The sequence below is a fragment of the Hordeum vulgare genome, chromosome 4H, assembly GCF_904849725.1.
Source record: "Hordeum vulgare subsp. vulgare chromosome 4H, MorexV3_pseudomolecules_assembly, whole genome shotgun sequence".
NCBI lineage: Eukaryota > Viridiplantae > Streptophyta > Magnoliopsida > Poales > Poaceae > Hordeum > Hordeum vulgare.
The window spans coordinates 40,689,270-40,695,689 of NC_058521.1; the positions used below are offsets into that span (position 1 = coordinate 40,689,270).

The window sequence follows — 6,420 nt, forward strand, 5'->3', positions numbered from 1 at the left end:
TAGATAAAAAAGTTATATAGGAAAGGTGATAGCTAGATCATAAAATTGGCTGATCTGCATGCCTGATTTGAAAGTACAACTTGTACTCATAGCAAGATTTTATCGCTCAATATGTGAGAGATACTTAGATTCATGGGTGTTCACTCTATATCTTACTATGACGATTATGTTACCGTGCTAACGAATGTACAAAACTTATAATGCGGTGGCTAATTTCATGAACTAAGTAGGTGTTATAGTTTTTTGCCTTTTCTTTAATGGTGTATATGTAGCTCTGCACAACACACTTTCTTGCTGAATGACATCAACAGAACCTATTACACTAAAAGTAACAAAGCTCTTATGCGAAATTTACTTATGTGACAATTTTCACATTTTACCACTCGATGAGCTGCTTAATCCGTCCCCTAAAGTGCACATCGCTTAATTACATTATTTATTGCCGAGCTTTTGCTTGGTGTATGTTAAATATCAGTTTGCTTTAGTGACATTTGGTTGCTCAACGGTAGTAGCATTACAAGGTATGAGAAGTAAACATGAAGCGTAAAACACAATGCAAACGAAGCTGTCGCATCATACCTCAAACTAATTTCCTGCAGAACTACTACATGGGAGTATTAAAGTAAATAGAGTACTATTTTTTGTTATATATATGCTATGTGGTTGCAGCACAATGGAACCTTGGTAAATATATTTCTTTCGGGTTCTAGATGAGGAGGCCAACCAATTAAGAAAAACCTTCTGCCCTATAGAGATGCAGGTTTGTCACATTTCACAAAACCAAACATAATCATGTTCCTCATGCAGACTGCAGCAATGCAAGATGCCTTGAGACCGCTGCCCTTATGGAGAAAACTGAAGGTTGCCATGTTTTTCCAGCATTACAAGCAAGCCGCTATAACAATTCCATGTGCCTAGAGGCAAAAACTTGCAGAAAAGAAGCTAATGGAACTCGAAAAGGTATTATTGTTGTTGTAATTATGTCACTAATTTATGGTATAAAAAATCAATTTTCATGCTGCATCAGAAGTATTGCTATGCTAGAAGTACTTTATTGCTTCTTGAGTGCAAATGGAAGTGGTGTACTATAGGAGATGAAGAATAAGCTTGTGGAAAAGTTGGATGATCTCGGTTTAATACTTTCTCTCGATAGAAGAATGAGGGTATAATTTGTTGACTTTATTGATTTTGTGCCATCATGCAAGTTCTGATTGTTCCTCATAGTATAAGGTCAACTATTTTTTCTACTCGCAGCTACATGTTCTTTTGAACATTTCTGTGTGGCAGCGTTTGAGTTTATGATATTTAACCTTTGTTTTCTTTTTTATGATATACTGGATTGTTTAATCTTTGATATGTGGACTTCCAAATGTAGGTTCCTGATGAAGAAACAAAGTTAGCAGAAGAATCAAAGCGGGACAAGATAGAATTGCTTACCTAGAGGCAATTGGACGGTTCTTTGAGATATATAACTATGTTATGCAGTAACGAGATTTCGAGAGCACAATAACAGAAAGAGAACTCAAATCTAAGGTGTGAAGGTGTCTCTCTTTTATACATTTATTAAAAATATGTTTGGTCTGCCGTTCACTTTCAGTTTGCTTCTTAGGTTTTCTTTTCTTTCATTCATCTTTCCAGCTGGAGCGTACAATTTTCTGATGTCAGATTTGTTTACTAACTGATGTACTTCTTGCATGTGATCAATTTCATTTTTTTCTATAATAAGGTTCCTTCAAACGCATATTCATGGAACTCAGTATCAGTATGTGCTACGATGCTGTTGTTCCAATTTCAGTCTCTTCACGATATGGTGTGTGTGTCTGTGTGTTGTGCGTGTGCGTTGTCGTCGGTGGATGGTTGCTTTTCTGCAGCATCTGTAGGGGTTGCCTGTGGTCCATGGGGATCTGGCCTTGGCAAGGTGCAACATATCAAAGAGCCCTTGCTATGACAACCTTGTGTGGTTGTTTTTTCTCTCCAGATCCCCGATTTTTGCAGGCGTGTGGTCGAGTGTTGTAACCTTTGGAATCATCCTGGGATAAATAAAATTTGTTTCCGTCCAAGTTCTATGCGTTTTTACATAACTGGAACCTTATGATTCTATGAATTGTTACGTTCCTTGTATTGTGTCTAAATGCCTGTGATATCTGTTGCTTGATGCCACCACCACTGAGATGAGCATCCTTGACAACTGCCTGAAATGTATTTTCTGCTCTGAATTTTGTTGAAGTTGTAGAGCTGATTGAAACAACACCTGGTGTATGTTGTGTGCTTGGGGAACTGCCATACGGATAATCATGTGAAATTCTTCTCCAAATGATCTCAAACAGGTTCTATTGTACGTTAAATTGTTGTAAGATCATGTGTTTCCCTTCTTGCAAGGCTCCTAGGGCCAAGCCTTTCTCCTATTGATCTTCACCAGCAGGACTGTGGATTTGCTCTGGCGGGCTGGTGGTGTGAAGGAGAATCCTGGTGCCTCAGCTTCGGCGGGCTTCGATCCTCTTTGAATTTGTTCGCGGGGACGGATTATACATAGCTCAAAAGTCGGCTCCTCGGGATGACGAGTTTTTTGTTTTGTTTTTTGTTATGCATACGTGAGGATGATATTTGGTGGCAGGTTCTTCGGCTTGATTCAAGAGTTCAACAACGATGACTACGGCTCCGGGGTGCAGGTCCTCATGGCACGGTGTTGTTCGGTGATTGAAAGACCTCTGTGTAATTTCTAAAGTATTATGTTTGAGATGCTTTAAATCTAGGTCTTTTGGAAAGAGGAAAATGTGCTAAGATCAACATGCAGCTCCTGAAGGTGTTTGCCGTTCAGACGTTGCCAAGTGGTACCAGTATGAAGTTTCTCCGGCCTCGGCGCTACCGGTTCCTCCTCCTTTCCGTTCGGGTGAGCAAGGCAGGTCCATGTACGTCCCCTCGCCGCCGTTCCTTTCGCCTTGCTTTCATCCTCCCCCACCTCTTGCTTCCGGTTCATGCACCTTTTCTCTTCTGTTTGTTGCCTCGTTAATCGCCTTACGTCACCGGGGTGATGAAATTACCGGTTGTTTGTTTTTTCTGCATATCTATACCTATTAATAAAGCAAGGACAACTTCTGCCCGTAAGTCATAAACATCGCCCTTAAAGTTGCTGAAAATTACCCACCAATGCCATTAATAAGTGAAACACAAATCGTTTTTCCCCTTAAATCGCCGCCGCTAGCTTCTGGTTCATCAATCGCTATGCCATTTGACTACACAAGGACACTAGCCAGCCAGTTGGCTACGCCGTATCAATCCCGTCCGAGAGACCTAGGTTTGACCCAAGGTACTCTCCATTTTTTCTAGCCTTTTCTCAAACCTCAAATATTTTACAGATTAAAGTATTTTTTTAAAATAGTCATATCTTTCAAACCTCAATTTCAAATTTAACATGTTATTTTTTCACAAAGGCCATCTCGCAAAATTGTCGCTTAATTGTCACCTTAACCCATTGTCAAATATCACCTATAAGTGATAAAAAATATTCATGATTTTAAATATGTTCATGATTTTTAGAAAATGTTATGATTTCTAAATTGTTCATGATTTCACGAAATTAAGAGTGATAGTGTATCTCAGTGATGCAGTAAAATATGGTCATCTTCATTGAAAATTAGGAAGAAAAAATCCGTTGCAACGCACGGGCCTTTTGCTAGTTACTAATACAAGTAATAGTACAAGTAGTACTTAGTAGCAGCAGGGCCGGGGGCGGAAGGGACGACCGCCCCGGGCCCCCGAGCACGAAGGAGCCCCCGATGCGTGCGTTATTTAGCCCATGTACGGAATACAGATCGATCAGTTATCGTGGCTTGCCGCACGCAACAAAGCAGCACACGGAACACACATTCTCCTCGGCCTCTATCCTTTCTTTCCCTCCATTTGGCAACAGTTCAGCTAGATTAACGACGGAGCACTTGCTTCGTCTAATTGCGATTTCGGCTGTCGGCGAGATTAGCGGAAGAACATAGTGCAGGTTTCCAAATTCCAATCTAGCGACCTGTTGTTCAAATCAAATCCCTTCTTTTATACGATTCTTCTGATTGTTCCTTAGTTCGTGAAGGTCATCCTCGTACGTCTCTCTGTCTCACAGTCTATTTCCTCTTGTTGATTGGATCTGAAAAGAGGAACTCAATTTTTTGTTTGTGAGTTGTAAGCAGCAACAATTTTTCCAATTTCTAATCTTCTACCCATCCAGATGATCAGGTGCCTTCTTCCATGCCCTTATTTTTCATTATTTATTTATTTAATCAGCAGCGTTCTCAATTTGTTTTCTCGTTACTCATATGTTTGTGTCCGACACTTCCACTCATATGGTTTCGGTAATTAGTAAGACTGCTCCGTTTTTTTAAAACATTAGCAAGACTGCTCTTAATTTATTAAGATGTCATCTAGAAAATATCCATCTGGTAATGAGAAACGAAAAGGAGAAAACATTCATATGAGTTAATGGATTCCCAAAAATGAGATATTGACATTTTTTAGAATAGATTCAGCTAATTCAAACTCCGGGAAATTAGCTTTACTTATTGTTGAAGAACAACATAGAAAAAGATTAAGGATCATAATAATTTTAACGCGTGCGAAAGTGTACCTAGTTCACATATAAGGGTTTATGTGGCCAACTTTTCTCGTGAATTGTTAGGATCCCGTATTTCGGTAGTCTAGATCAAAATTCATAAGGGAACAACGGGTACCTGATACATATGGTAAGTAATCCAAACTTGATGAAAATAAATAGATCACACGACAACATAGATTATGGTCTACTAAGTATCTTTTGTGCAAGAAAATAGTAATATAAATATGCGCATGCTTATGAGGATTTAGGGCCCCCTCTGTGTAACCTCGCCCCGGGCCCCCGGCCCTGAGTAGCAGCACTAGTAGCATTGTTCTGAATTTTTGATTGATGGTATATTCATGCATGCATGTACGTCCGTATGCAGGAACTGGTACATGCCGTATGATCTCCTACAGATTAACATGTCGGTTGCTGACAACGGCCCAGCATATGGCTTGGTCCTCACTGCTCTGCTTTCGAAGGTGATGGCCGTAGGCACCAATGACGTGTACGGGAGACATGTCATGGCACAGCAGAGGATCGGCCAGCCGCCCTACCGCTGGCTGATGCTCGAGCAGGGGGGGCATCCCCCCCCCCCCCCCCCCCCCAACGCTCCAACGATCGATGATATCTAAAAGTTTATAGTGTATATTTAATTGATATGAACAAGTACGTATGTATGTATTTGGCTTCATCAACTGTTGGGATAAACTTGGTCCGGCGAAGTGCCGAGTAGCCTCCGAAGACACGAACGTTGGATGAACCTCTCTCGTAAACACATTCGCTCAGACGGAGGTAGAAGAAGATGAACAGAAGAAACTTGGTTACGACGACGAACGCCCCGACCGTCAAACGGCCTGTATGTTGGCCTCTACTCGTCTCAGCTCCCTCAAACACAGATACATGAAGGTACACATGCAACACAACCCCAAAAGAACTCTCACGTTGATCGGGCGCATACCATGATCCCGAGGAAGACTACACCTTCCGTAGGCCCTTCTTACTTGGCTCGGCACATACCGTCGCACTTACATCAGTACAAATGAAGGCTTTTTATACCCGGCTGCACACACACATGACCAGGCAAGGCATGCCACTAACCTATGCACGTACACACGACCCGGCCTCACAACTGGCCACTAACTGCATGCACTCATCCTCTCCTAAGGCCTTGTTTGGTAGGAAGGGATTGAGGGGGTTTTAAGGGGAGGGGATTTTAGGGGATTTGGTGAATCCCCCTCTTCCACCCAATCCTCTCAAATCCACTTGAAACCCCTTAAACCCCTTCAATCACAATCCTCTCTATAGAAATCAAACGTTTGGTAGGCAGGGAATGCAATATTGTGAAACATCTAAAAATGCAATCTTTTATCAAGAAGAGTCTGCTACAAAATGATAAAGGTTTCCAAATAAAAATTTGAACTGCTACACGGCATAATTTTGTAGCAACAACACAATTTTGCATGAATTTCAATCGATATATCATCACATGTATGGAGTATATCACAACGACAACATAAATTTTAATAACATCATTACTTGGAATCAAATGCCATGTGTGATCTTTTCCAGCAACAAAATTTCAAACAACCATGGTCCAAATGAGAAATACAAGATGTTCGATGAACAAAAGTGAATGGTTCATCACAACATGAACACATGTTTGATCGGCAAATGCTGCGTGACATGTTTGCGGGCAGCACTGTGTGAAGGAGACTTGTGGCAGCAAAGCATGGTCGCACGTCTTCCGCAAGATCATGTCCCTACAAAAAAAATAGATGAATTCGTCCAAGGGTTAGATCTACTTGATGTTGTTGCGAGCATTAGATGGCTCTTTCTGA

The 6,420-nt window shown here is 41.1% G+C and overlaps 1 long non-coding RNA gene across 1 annotated transcript; it reads left to right on the top strand.

The window, feature by feature from the left end:
• Window positions 1-670: 670 nt before the first annotated feature.
• Window positions 671-933, top strand: LOC123446520. The gene is made up of 2 exons (XR_006631397.1): window positions 671-760; window positions 880-933. It is a non-coding gene; the product is annotated as an uncharacterized LOC123446520 (long non-coding RNA).
• Window positions 934-6,420: the final 5,487 nt, after the last annotated feature.